The sequence below is a fragment of the Cavia porcellus genome, unplaced genomic scaffold (assembly GCF_034190915.1).
Source record: "Cavia porcellus strain 051 isolate PalLab524CR breed Dunkin Hartley unplaced genomic scaffold, mCavPor4.1 scaffold_7, whole genome shotgun sequence".
Taxonomy (NCBI): Eukaryota; Metazoa; Chordata; class Mammalia; order Rodentia; family Caviidae; genus Cavia; species Cavia porcellus.
The window spans coordinates 65804709-65817971 of NW_026947490.1; the positions used below are offsets into that span (position 1 = coordinate 65804709).

Here is a 13263-nt window from a genome sequence, read left to right on the forward strand (position 1 = left end):
TTATAAATATGTTATCTTCTGATACCCAGTTCAAACTTTTAAAAATATAGTACTGACCAAAAGCAACACCTCTGTGATCTGAGTGCCACATCCAATTTAGTTTGCATGCAAATGAATCTGAATTTACAAAATTAGGTTTAAAGATTTTACTTTAAATAAGTCTAATAGAACTTTTAATTTATCAAAAATTCACTGGAGCCTAACGTAAAGGGTAAATAATAATGATAATTTGTCAAGCAGAGAAGAGATATGGTGAATTAATTGCTAAGGTGGAGGATTCATAGACCTTTAGAGCCAGAGAGAATTTAACTGAAATTCTGAGTAACTGTGACTATTTTCCCAGAACACCAGGGCCTTGGGGACAATCAAGAGTTTCTGTGACAACAGTGGTGACTCTGGGTTCCTAAATGCCATCATGTATGCTCTTGTCAAGTAGATGCCATCCCTGCTTTAATGGAATTGAAGAAAAGTGTTAAATACCTTTTATGTACAAAGAGCTACATTGGGTGATAGACACAAAGATAAATAACAGTCTCTATCTTCCAATAATCCACAACTTAGTAGGGGATAAAGATTCATTATCTATTATAATACAATATGTTATGCATTGTGCTATGTAAGATGCCATCAGAAAAAAACAACATTGTTTTTTGTGTCTTTTGGACCTCTCTAAAAAGTGAACTATGATCACATGCATTCAGATTTCAGAGATATTTACATGTTAAAAAATGTGTGCTTAAAGTGAGAAACACTAGCTAGGTATGCTGGCATCTGCCTGCAGTTTCAGAAAATGGGAGTCTGAGCCAGGAGGTCATTTCAGCCCACGGGTTCAAGACCTGTAAGGAACAAAAACAAGAATAATACAACATTACAAGGAGTAAGGAGATTCACTGACATATAAAAAGCTGAAATTAGAGGTCAGACTATTTTGCTTGACATAGTTCCCTTAGTCAGCTCAGGGTACTATAAAATAGCAGACTTCATGACCTAAGCATCAAAATCCATTTCTCATAATTCTGAACAGTAGAAAGCCCAGTATCAAGGTCCAGCAGATTTGGTTTCTAGTGAGGGCCCTCTTCTTGGCCAGCAGATGGCTGTTTTCTTCCTGCATCCTCATATAGTATGAGAGACCACTCTGGTGTCTCTCTGAAGGACACCAATCTTACAGGTTGTCTGTCACCTTGCACTTAGGGTATCATTTACTCTTACTGCCTAAGACCCATCTCCAAGTCAGCCACAGTGAGGGGTAGAAATTCAGCATAGAAATTTGCGGGTGGTAGGCAGCACACAATAGTAAACCTAGTTAATATTTAGTAAAAACTGACTAGCAGAGGCAATTAATGATAGAAGTTGGACCTGAAGATGAGCAAGTCTTCTCCAAGTACAAAGAGAGAAAACAGAGGTGTTTCTGGGAAATCCCACATATCCTAGAATCTAGTGCTAAAGTAAGGTTTTCTTCCTTGTGAAACTGTGAATCTTTCTGATACTCTCTTTTCTGTCCTACACCTTCTTCTCTGTCTCCCAACACATAATGGTAACTTGATTCTTTTAGCTTTAAATTCAAAAGTCTTACCTGGCCCTGTGCTCCATCATAAATGGGGCTCCTCCAAGCAAGGACCTTCCTATTTCATTCCTGTCCACCTCCCTTCACGCTTATGCGGGCAGCCTCGGTTTGGCATCCTTTAAGAAAATTAACTATTATCTTCCACTGTTTGTCTGAATCTTTCAGATTTCATGTCAGTAAGACTCTAGATAGCGTGCCCTAATTCTCTAGAGAGGTAACACTCCATTAGGACATTCACAAAGAACATTTAGTGAGTCTATCCCTTTGACATTTCAAAAACTTCTTGCACTTATAGGAATCTCCCCAAGTCATAACTAAGCTGGCATAATTCTGCTAATATTCTAGTATCGTGCTACATTATGTTGCACTGTCATTCAAATGTCTTTCTTTCTAAAGGAGTCTTGTCGGCCTTATTTCTACTGCCATACTGCCCTTTTTCTGAAAGCAATTAATATCTTAGTTAAAAATGTACTCATTCTTTGCATTTGAATTCACCCATCCACTGGTTCCACCTTGTATTTATCTTCTTAGAGAATGGTACAAGCAAAGAATTTGAGATTATTCCAGAACACAACGGTTCTCCACCCTCACACAACTTACAGTCTAGGAAGCAATTAAAATAATTTCCATTGCAAAGATCAAGGACAACCTACAGAAAGACATTCAAGGAAAATTCACAACTATTGTGAGATAAAAACATGAGGATTAGCAAAATAAAGGAATGGGGATGTGAGGTCACAAAAGCACTACAAAATGCTTTGCAAACTGTAACAGAAGACATGAGTAAGACTGTGGAAACCTCAAATCTCTGCCCCAGGTTTTCCTTCCATCCAGCTCCCCATTTCTGCTTCCTTGGCAGAACAACTTTTTTACTTGTTAACTTTTGTTTTATAAATGTTTATTATATTATTAGGAGACTTATGAGCCTGTGCTATCTTGAGATAAGAGTGTTTCTGTCTGATGACCTGATTATTGTGTGTGGGAAGAACTCTCTCAGATCAGACCTTGGAGCTTAGGAATACAAGGGCTTGTAGAATAGGACGTTGTTTGTCTTGGTCTTGATCATAAGGATGAACAGTACAGAAATAAGGCAAAGGGTAGTTGTGTTAGATTTCCATCACTGTGATAAAGTAATCAGCTTATAAGGAAGAAAGGTTTATTTTGGCTCATGGTCTCAGAAGTCTCAGTCCATGGTCACTTGGTCTCATCGTTTTTGGACGACTGTGCATGCATGGCGGGGTGGGTGTTCACCTCATGGCTGAGGAGTAAAGGCAGAGGAAGAAGAAACCAGTTTCCCATAGTCCTCTGCAAGGACATTCCCATAGTGACCTAGGACCTCTTACTAGGCTAGGTTTCTACAGCTTCCATCACTTTGTTACAGTGCAGGCTCAGGAGAAACCTGTAACACATGTACCTCAGGGGGACATGTTTGTGGTGAACTACAACAGTGGTTCAAACAGTTCTAAAAATGTTTTTGGCTGACTATAGTAAGAAATATATTTAACATCAAAACGCAGAATATACATACATTACTAAAACATTGGTTTTCCCAAGTTTGTGTTTTGTGAAAAAAATTACTTGTTTTACATGTGATACAAGCTGATATTTTGTATTGTGAATAGTGTTCAGTGGTACTCCATTAATGTGACATAAAATGGATTTTGTTGGCCATAAGCACCTTAAAAGAATGAACAGGCTCATCCAGTGGAGATAAGAGGATAGTAAAGAAAATATAAACACACTGGGATGTCTTTAGGAACTAATTAACATAATTAAACACAAATTATGTTGAACTAAGTTCCTCTGTTTCTTGCATTATGTGTTCTGTTACATAAAACACAATAAAGTTCAGTGATTATGGTAAATTCTGGCACAGGGGTTCAAATCTTGACTGCTACTCAACAGCCATGTGACATGGGACACTACTCTGTCACATCATGCTACCTTGCAACACTAACAGTAATAATTTATTTTACCTAGTTGCAAGGATTAAAGAGGATAATGCAGTGCCTAGCACATAATAAACACTTGAGAAAATATTAGCCATTATATTTTTCTTCCCCCATCATTAAGTACATTTCATGGGGGTACTCAGCTTTTCTCAGCTTGCTAAACAGAACCAAGACAAGAGCCATATATATTGAAGCAGAGGGCTCTGGAAGCTGGATCGCTAGGGGCAGCAGGCATCAATGTGAAGGAATCACAAGAGAAAACTGAAACTCCCAGCGCCAGAGAGTGGAAAGCCTGCATCCTTCCAGGCCCAAACCTGGAAGGTGTAAGGTTTTATCTCCTTAAAAACAGCTCTCTTCCAGTTCCTCTCTCTCTAATATGCCCACATTGATCCCAGTCTCTGTTTTATTATACATCTGCTCAAATTCCAGCTTGTTATAGACACTTGGCTGAATCTGTGTATTTTCCTACGTATTTTTTCTTGACATTCCCTGAATTCCCTTCTTTGAATTTCATTTCTGTTTGCCAATCTTTTGTTCAACAACTGTCCTTCCTTCATTAACAGAATATTTTTGAAGAATTAAGCTATCAAGAAATAAAACCAAGTAATAAAATGAGAAGAGTACATTCTGTAATACCATCTTTCGGAGGCAACAGTATCCTTATAAAAACATTTAATATATTTGTTGTATAGTTTTTAGCCATTTTCTTTCCAAAAAGATGGCAGATGACATTAATCAGTGGGATAATCTCAGGTATATCTAGAATCTTGCTATTTTTGGTAACCTTATATATAAAACATTTTGTAAGCATGTAAATTATGAAACTGACAATTTGAAAGTAATAAAAATGTGCCCTCCTCATCATCCCTACTCCCTAAACTGCTCAAGCTGGTCTGAAATTTGTGATCTTCCTGCTTCAGCCTCTGGAGTAGCTGGGATTACAGGTGGACATCACAACACCCGGCAAAATTACACTTTTGTAAAGAAAAATATAAACAATTTTAAAGGTATGTGTAGCAATTAAAAAGTGCTTTTGCTATACTTTTACTATACAGAAAACTCTCCCAGATAAAATTATCATGTATACTTTAAAAATTTCTCATATTTAATTCGATCGAATTTTAAGATGCATAAACATTCAAATGAGAAATTTTTTTAAAATTTTTTTGTCTTTTTCCTTTTTATCTGTAGCAGGGATCGAATTCACGACTGCCTGCTTGCAAGGCAGGTGCTTATGCCGCTGAGCTAAATCCCCAGCCCCTCAAATGAGAAATTTTAAAAAACTTTGAGTATATTTTCCCAGAAAAATATTTTTAACCAGTTCAGATCTACAGGAGTTAATCTTCATCATCATTCTTTCCTAACGAGTTTGTAAACAAACCATTGTTTTAAATTTTACATACACTGGAGCTGCTTAGCAACATACCCGATCTGGTCGATCTGGTCGTCTGCCGTGGTTCCAGGTAAGTTTTAAAAAGTGGACTTTGGTATTTTCAGTACTTCCCCCTTACCATCTGTTTTTCCCTCCAACCCGGGCTTGTTTTCCCCATTTTTTATTTTTTGCCCCAAGATTTATTTGGGCCAATTACATTATAAGGTTTATTTTTCAGCTTGTGAGAGTAATAAGAAACTAGAAATCAAGATACTGCTGTTGTCAGCTCCTTGCGCCCACATTTTTCCATCTACCTAGCCATCTTTTAACCAGAGATCCTTGCTTCCAGGAACGTGAAAGAGCAAAGAGCCCCACTCGGACACAGCGAGGTTATCACATGGGCGGTGGAGACTGCAAAGTTTGCACACACGTTTGTACTGATCGCCATTTGTTAAACTTAAGAGATGAACACGGGCCTACAACATACCTCTCTGGGCCAAAAGAGGACATCAGTGGAAAAGGGAGCAGCTAACACCTCCAAAGAATAGACCAGAGGAGGCTCCACAGCTGGGTGGGGCAGGTGGGAGCCAGGAGAGGGGGGAAAACCCAGCCCAAACCGGAGCCGGAAGGGCGGGCCCGAGGGAGCGGGGCGGAACCCTGGTGGGTGGGGACAAGTAGGGCGGGGCGTGCAGTGGGCGGGGCTTCCCCGAGAAAGGGCGGGGTGCGGGATGGGCGGGATCTCCTCAGGGAGGGCGGGGCGCGGAGCGGGAACCAGGACTCCGCGGGAGAACTGACTGGTTAGGGATAATTCGGTTCCAACACTGCTGGAAAGCAATGGCCGTTTCCACACGTGGAGAACTTTTAACGTACACGTGAGGGGAGCAAAGCAACGTCTGGAAAGAGTCGCACAAAACCCTGACTTCCTACTTTAAACTTCAGGAGACGGTTTGCGTGCAGGGTTCCTGGGAGAGTCCTTGTTCCCTTCTCATTCTCCCCGTCCCACCTCAGCCTGGGGAATAAGCTTTGACAAATCCCCAGAAGCAGCACAGCCCAGGCCTCCCAGCCCACGAAGCCCACTCCACGGGCCTTTGCGCCTGCGCGCGGGCCCGCCGCAGGGGCGGGGCGCGGGGCTCAGGCGTCTCTCCCGCGGCGGCGCCGGGGGCGGGGCTTAGGGCAGGCGCGCGCACTGGGCGACTGACCTCCCGGGCGCCGGGGCTGTGACGTCACCGCCGTGACGCGCACGATGTAGGAAAACTGTAAGTTTGTGAGAATCCCTGCAGCGCCACGGTCTTGAGAGGCTCGTAGGCGACGCTGTGCTGCTGAGGTGGCGGATATGGGGCATATGGGGCGCTTGACCAGGGAACTGCCCAGAGTGGCTCAGGGACAGGTGCTTCCCCGGCGGAAGCCCGGCGTGTGGGGAGATCAGCGAAGGGCCGCACCTTCTCAGGGCTGGAAAACCTGGAACCCGCGTTCGAGGCCCGGCCAGGCGGGAAGTCCAGACGGGGAGTCTCCCTTTAATGTTTCTTGGAAAAGGGGTTTAGATTCCCGTTCTTCGCCCCTTTCTGGCTTCTTTAGGGTTACTTGAAATGCCCGTGTCACTAAGGACAAGTTAATAAGATGAGCCATCTGTTGCCTGAGTCTCCTGTTTTGTCCATTGGAGGGAAGGCAGCTCCTGGCCTCCCTGATTGTGGCTGCAACAGGACCGGGAGCTTTCTGAGAACACGTGTGATAACACAAGCCTGTAAAATGCTACAGAAAGCTCAGGAAGGACAGTTGGTGGTTTTGAGGAATGTGATAGCCATATAAGCAGGAATTTTTCTCACAATTTTGCTTGTGCTCACACTCCCAATTGCATCCTGTCTGATCATGACACACGCCTGAGGGTGGTCTGAGGTATTATCAGGGAACCTGATGGATCAGGGATCAAAAAATGACTGATGTCATTAGCACAGTGATGTTGACACTACAGTGCTCCATTTGTCTGAGTTGGAGAGAAAGCTTTTAGCATGCTGGAACTGGCATGTGGTGCACAATACAGAAACTAGTTTTAGGAGTTGATGCTGTGTCAATTTAGACGACTCAGTCATCTGGTCAGAGTCTGGAAAAGTTTGGCAAACTCCCACGTTTATTACGTAAAAAATGAGTTCAAATAACAATGTAATGCTACTCAAACCTTGAGACGAGTGGGTGTTGGGAACTTTGAAGGGAAGGATATTGTACACACGTCAGGTGTATTTGTATAGGAGATTAAGAGATCACATTTCTGTAAATTGAATTCAAGAGTGTCATGTCTTTTCTTCCTACTGGGAGGGACCTTAGAAAGCAAGGCTGCATCATGTTTTGCTCTACAAAACTAGTTAGAAGCTTTGTGTTTAAGGACAAGTTGTCTAAACTTGAAACTTCCTTTTTGTGTCTCTTAATGGAAGATGAGGGTATAGCTGTTGTTGCTTTTTCAAGGGTTAAGTGCGATCATGAGGGAAAAATGAAAGGCTTTCAAAGTATGGCATTGTTAAGAGATTTGCATCAGTCTCCACCTTGCGTAAGATATATGCATTCAGAAGTCAATTTCTGAGTCAGAACTAGAAATAGGAGGTGAAGAAGGTGGTCTCCAGTTTTACAGTACAGGGAGACATACATAACAAAAGTAAGCATGCATAACAAAAATAAAAATGTGAGTAAAGAGGACAAAGAGACAAATACGTAAAATAATTCCAGAAAGGGCTAAATACAATGAAATAAAGGAAGCTGAGAGAAGGCCTTTGGGAAATAGCTAATGTTTTAGATAGGACCTTTTAAGGGAAGGTGTTAAAAGGAGGGAAAGAGCTTGAATGAGGGCATCTTGGGAGGTGTTATAATGGCATTAATGGCATTGAACACTTACGTAGGGCTTATCATATGTAAGGCAGTGTGCTAAACACTACAGACTTGTAACAATCTTACGAAGTAAATAATGGTATCTTCACTTTTATAGAGAAGGAAACTGATGTACAGGAACTTGCTTAAGCTAATAGAAGCAGGTTTGAATTTGGACAATTTGACTTGAAAGCCCATGCTCCAAATGACTATATTATTCTGCCTGTGAGCACAGGTCACATTTCTGAGATGGAAACAAGCCTGAAAATAGACAAGAAACAGGAAGATGAGAGTGCTCAGAGCCCAATAAGGAGAGGGGAAAGTAGTGCAGCTGATGATGGAAAAGTTTGCTGGGTGATGGGGGCACTTGTAGGCTGTGTTGAAGTAATAGTGTAAGTGCAGTGGAAAAGGTTTGCATCAAGATAATGGCATGTGGCTTAAGCTTTTTTATGTGAAGGATGAACTGCAAAGTCAAGGGATGGAGGTGGAGTGAAAATGGGAGATTGGTGGCTATTGCTGTGCTCTGGGGGGCCAGGTGGTGATAGTTCCAAGCCTGGGAGTGGTTGTGGAGATTCAAGTGAGGGGTGGAATTTGTAATGTCCTAACAAGACTTGCTGATGTGAAGAGTAAGGAAAAGATTAGATTTAAGCTGAAATAATTTAGGAAAGGAGAGAACACAGAACATAGTTTGGGAGTAAAAGTATGACTTTAGTTTTGGATAAGTTTTAGATGCTTGTTGGACATAGTGATAATATTAGAAAATGCTAGTGATAAAAGTACAATGCAAATATAAACTTCTAGGCAGGGTCTTTAGTATTTTGTATACATTAATTTATTTTTATACTAAAATTTTCTTCTAAGAATTATTACTGTCCCAGTTTTACATATGAGAAAGTAGAGGCACAGATAGTTGCCTTAGTTACCCAGTTTGTGAGTGTCCGAGTTGGGATTCATACATAAGCAGTCTGGCTTGGAGTCCATGCAGTTAATCCTGTAACTATCTCCATGTGGATGCATTACATGCATGAATATGAATGTGGAACTCAGGGGAATGGCTAGGGTTGAAGCTACATATTTGTATTTCTGAAAAGAAAATGTGCTTTTGTTCATTGTCTTAAGTTTTTGTTGGCATAGAGAAAAAAGAAAGGAGACAGAGGAGGCTGGACTTGCTGATTTTTTCATTAGTTGATTGGGTTCCTGCAGCCAGCATCCACAGGTACCATGAAGGTGAGGTCTCTCTCTTTTAGTTTTCTATCTCTTGTGCCTATTCATCGCCTGCCATGTAGGATGATTTTATCTGAAGGGCATTTGGTTAGGTTTTAAGAATTCAAAGATGAATAAACATAAATCTCTTTCTTGGAGCAGAGAATGGAGAAAAACCTGTGGGAATAAAGTTAGAGTGGACTAAGTGCATAAATACATGCTGATTAGTTCATTCTGGTTTTCTGTACCTCTGTGCTCTTTGGCCCGTGGCTTGAGAGATGGGGCATGAAAAGGGCAAAGGAGGGAAAGAATGCCTAAGCAATCATGGTATGAATTTGAGTCTCCCCGAGAGTCCTTTTGAACAAAAAAACTCCTTAGAACTTGCATATTTTACTACATTTCTCGTTTTATTTGCTATAGATACAATTTTTACCAAATGAAACAAATTCTGATATTTGACTATCATTATGGAGTTTTTCCAGTGCTATTGTTATACAGGACTACAACGAAATGTTGACAGGACTTACAACGAAAAAAGGGAGTTAGCTTGAAATGTTGTAGCTTACAATAATAGTGATAGAGGGGAATGTGTGTAAAGGGATTAGACGTATTTCCACTGACTTTTCATGCCAAAGTTCCACAGATTGAGTCAGTTTGCGTTTCTCTGCTGATGAGCTCTTCAACATTGCAATTTGTCTTGGAGCATCTGGTTATGTATATTATTGAATTGTAGATTGCATCTCTTCTATTTGGAGCATTGTAGGACATAGAGACCAGAAGACCCCCCTCCCCCCCCGTCTTGTTTATATAGATCAACTTTAGGGCGTACCAAAACCTCAACATGGTTTGTCACAGAATGTTTTTTATTGTCAGTACTAGGGATTAAACCCAGGACACTGGGTTACATACTCAGCCCTTTTTTATTTTGAGACAGGGTCTTGGCAGGTTGCACAGGATAGGCTCAAACTTGTAATGCTCCTGCCTCAGTCCTCTAACATTGTGGGATTATACGTGTGCACAATCAAGCGGAGCTTGTTGTGGTTTTATTTGTAAATGAGTAGTTCAGATTTGAACTTGTGAAAGATGAAAATTATACCATTGCAGATTTTATAGTTAATTTCAGAGTTTTTAAAAAATAAGTTTGTATTTTGTTTAGCTTTGTAAGCTTTCATTGGGAGAGTAGATCTGAATAACCAAGTCCTTCGTCACTAAACAGGAGCCTTCCACAGACATATGTGCAGAAGGGTGACCTATCCTGTTGTAGTTCATAAAATTTAAAATCTATATATCTGTAGCACATTCACAATTAGCTTCTTTAAAATTGTCAGATACCCATGTATGGGATAAAGTAGAACTGACCATTTTTGTTGGTGGTGTGCTTTGAGACAAGGTCTTGCTATGTGCTTCAGGCTGGCCTTGAACTCACTGCGTAGCCCAGGCTGGCTTTCTACTTTCAGTAGACCTCCTACTTCAGCCTCCCCAGTGCTGGGACTGTGGACCTGTGCAACCACGCTTGACAAAATCAACTATTAAATGGCCTGCTGATTGCCTAAGTTTTGTGGTTTTTATATTCGGGCTCTGTGAAGGCAGGTTGAGGATTGTGTCAGGTAGCTCCCAGCAGAGAGAGGTGACGATAAGTCCAATTTGAAGATAGCAGAGTCACTTTTTCTAAGACTGAATACCTGAAATATAGCATCCTAGGTAACAAACACAATTCAGGTTCCCTTTAAAATTTATATTGCATAAGCAAACTTTAAAGCTTTTAAAATGCTTAGGATACAGTGCAAATATATGAAATTATTTCTTGTAGAAAACTATGTGCATAGCTCAGTGATGGAACATATTAGGCAGCTGAATATAATTTGTGAAATTCCACCTGTAGTTACTTTTATTTTTGTATATTACCTTCAGCATATATGCATATTTGCAGTGATAGCAAAGTATTAGTTTGTTTACTTTTTGCTTAGCACTGTATAGAAGCATATGTAATTTAAATAGTGCTTAATTTTGATTTATATTTGTTTGCTTAGAAACTAAAATACTCAGGCTTTGTTTCCCTATAGAAACACTTGAATGGTCAATAATAAGGCTGAGTGAAGACTGAGCCTTAGTCACAGGTTAACCAAATAAGTTGTCACTCCAAAAGAACACCCAAAAGAAAATTCTTAGAATTAAGTAAAAAGAGACTGCTGATGGAAGTGATAAGCATAACTGTTTACCACAGTTAATGTTCTAAATTGTTACCATCCCACAGTCAATATTCTTTTATTTGGTTCTTTGATTTCAAAACTCTGCACCACTAGAGATAAACGTGACATAAATATTAGACTTTATTTTAATGGATAGAAGAATCTACTGGTCTTTATGCTGTGGCTATAGACCAGGAGATCTCAACTCATATAATTTCCAGCAGTCCAGTCCAGCTTGGGACTGACAATGTTTAGAGACATACAACTTTGTGTGTGGCTGGGTGGGTTGAGTGCGCAACTGCACCAACAAGAAAGAGAATGATCCAGTTCAGAATGTCAGCGCTGCTTGTTTGAGAAGCTGTGTAATCTGTCTTTCATTTCTTTCACTTCTTTTATTTCCTCCCCTACTCCTTTCCTTCCTCTCTTTTTCTGTTTGGTTTCTGTTGCTGTGACAGAATACTAGGCAAACACCTTGGAAGATGGGAGATTTCCTTGGGATCATGGTGATTTCCGTGTCACCTGGTCACCTGGCCCCTAACTTTGAGCTCTGCAGCGCAGCACATTTTGGCATGAACGTGTGGTAGAGGATGTCTGTGCACCTTCCGGTGGCAGGGAAGCATGGATGTAGATATGAGAAAGCGGCTGGGGTCCTGGCACCCCCTTTAAGGCCACATTCTCAGGGTCCTTACTTCCACTAAGCCCCATCTTCAAAGGTTTAGCACCTCCCAGTAGCACTGTAGGCTGGTGACCAATCCTGTAATACTTGTTCTTTGCTCCCCAGCCCTTTCCTTCTTTCCATACTTTGGCAGTGGAGTTTTTAAATGTCTGACTGGTACGAAAGGTTGTATTATTTTGGCTTTTAGTTTGTTCGGTAACTGAGCTAATTTGGTTCATTTGTTGAATGGAGGAGAATTCTTAAATTGTAATAACCTTCAATTTTTTAAAAATTACCAGTTTACCTAATGTTTTGCATTTGCTTTTAACTATGGAATTTTTTTACTAAAATTAATTTAATTTGGATGTTATATAATCCTAGGCTGTAACAGCTTTGCTAGTATGACTTTCCTTTATTTTTTTATATATTCTTAATTAGCTGTCATAGTTACATAATCATCTTTCAAAAATCTTTTTACATTAGTTTTCACATGTGATTGTCCCAAATACCTCATATAATGTGTAGGTCATATATTATCTTCATTATTTGGTACACATGGAAACAGGTTTAGGTCAAATGACTTTCTGTTTATGTTAGACGAAGTGATGAACAAATCTAGGACTTGGAAGTTTGTCTTGTTGCCTTTTAAAGTTTCCAGTTGTTGTCATCCCATGTAATCTTCTTGAGAGTCCTTATGAAATGGAGTATTTTGTTATATAGATAAGAGCACTAGTTGAGAGATATTAAATAACCTATCCAGGGTCACTCAACTCAGTGTAGGTCCCCTCCTTCCCTCCTGTGGCACTGGGGATTGAAACCAGGGCCTTTGCTGAGTTATATTCATAGATCTTTTTTAAATTTTTAAATTTTGAGGGTCTCCTTAAATTGCTAAATTGTCCAGGCCAGGCTTGAACTTGTGATCTTCCTGCCTCAGCATTTCAGAGTCCTGGAATTCCAAGCATATGCCTCCATGCCTAGCCCAGAATGTAGTTTTGAATGTTTACATTGAGCTAAGCTGTCTTTCTGGGCATTCTTTCCCAGTAATTAAATTAGACAATTTCTGGGTAAATTCATCAAATATAAACTGTGCTTATTAATTAGGTCTCTTGACACATACTCTAATGATTATTTTGCCACTTGAATCAGTGGTGAATTCCGGATTTGTAGTGCACCTCAGATTTTTGTTTCTTTTGCTTTTTGAGGCAAAGTTAGGTATAGTTCAAGCTGGCCTTCAATTGACTAGCCCAGGGTGTTCTGGAGCTTCCGATAATTCTGCTTCAGCCTCCCAGGTGCTGGGATCACAGGTGTGTGCCACATTCTCTAGTCCTACTCAAATTTGAGAAGTAGGAATTAGTAGTTTTGCTAAAATATAAGGTAGTATGACCCACTATTTAGTTTTGAGAACACTGAACTCCAAAAGCAATCTGAAGAGGTAGCTCTCAGCTGTGTTTGAATGTGTTTGGGTGAAGTAGCTT

General features: G+C 40.4%; 1 long non-coding RNA gene across 1 annotated transcript; it reads right to left on the reverse strand.

The window, feature by feature from the left end:
- Window positions 1-561: 561 nt before the first annotated feature.
- Window positions 562-5548, reverse strand: LOC101787789 (uncharacterized). The gene is made up of 3 exons (XR_216284.4): window positions 5376-5548; window positions 1574-1680; window positions 562-836 (listed from the first exon to the last, which is right to left on the reverse strand). It is a non-coding gene; the product is annotated as an uncharacterized LOC101787789 (long non-coding RNA).
- Between the last annotated feature and the right edge of the window lie 7715 nt (window positions 5549-13263).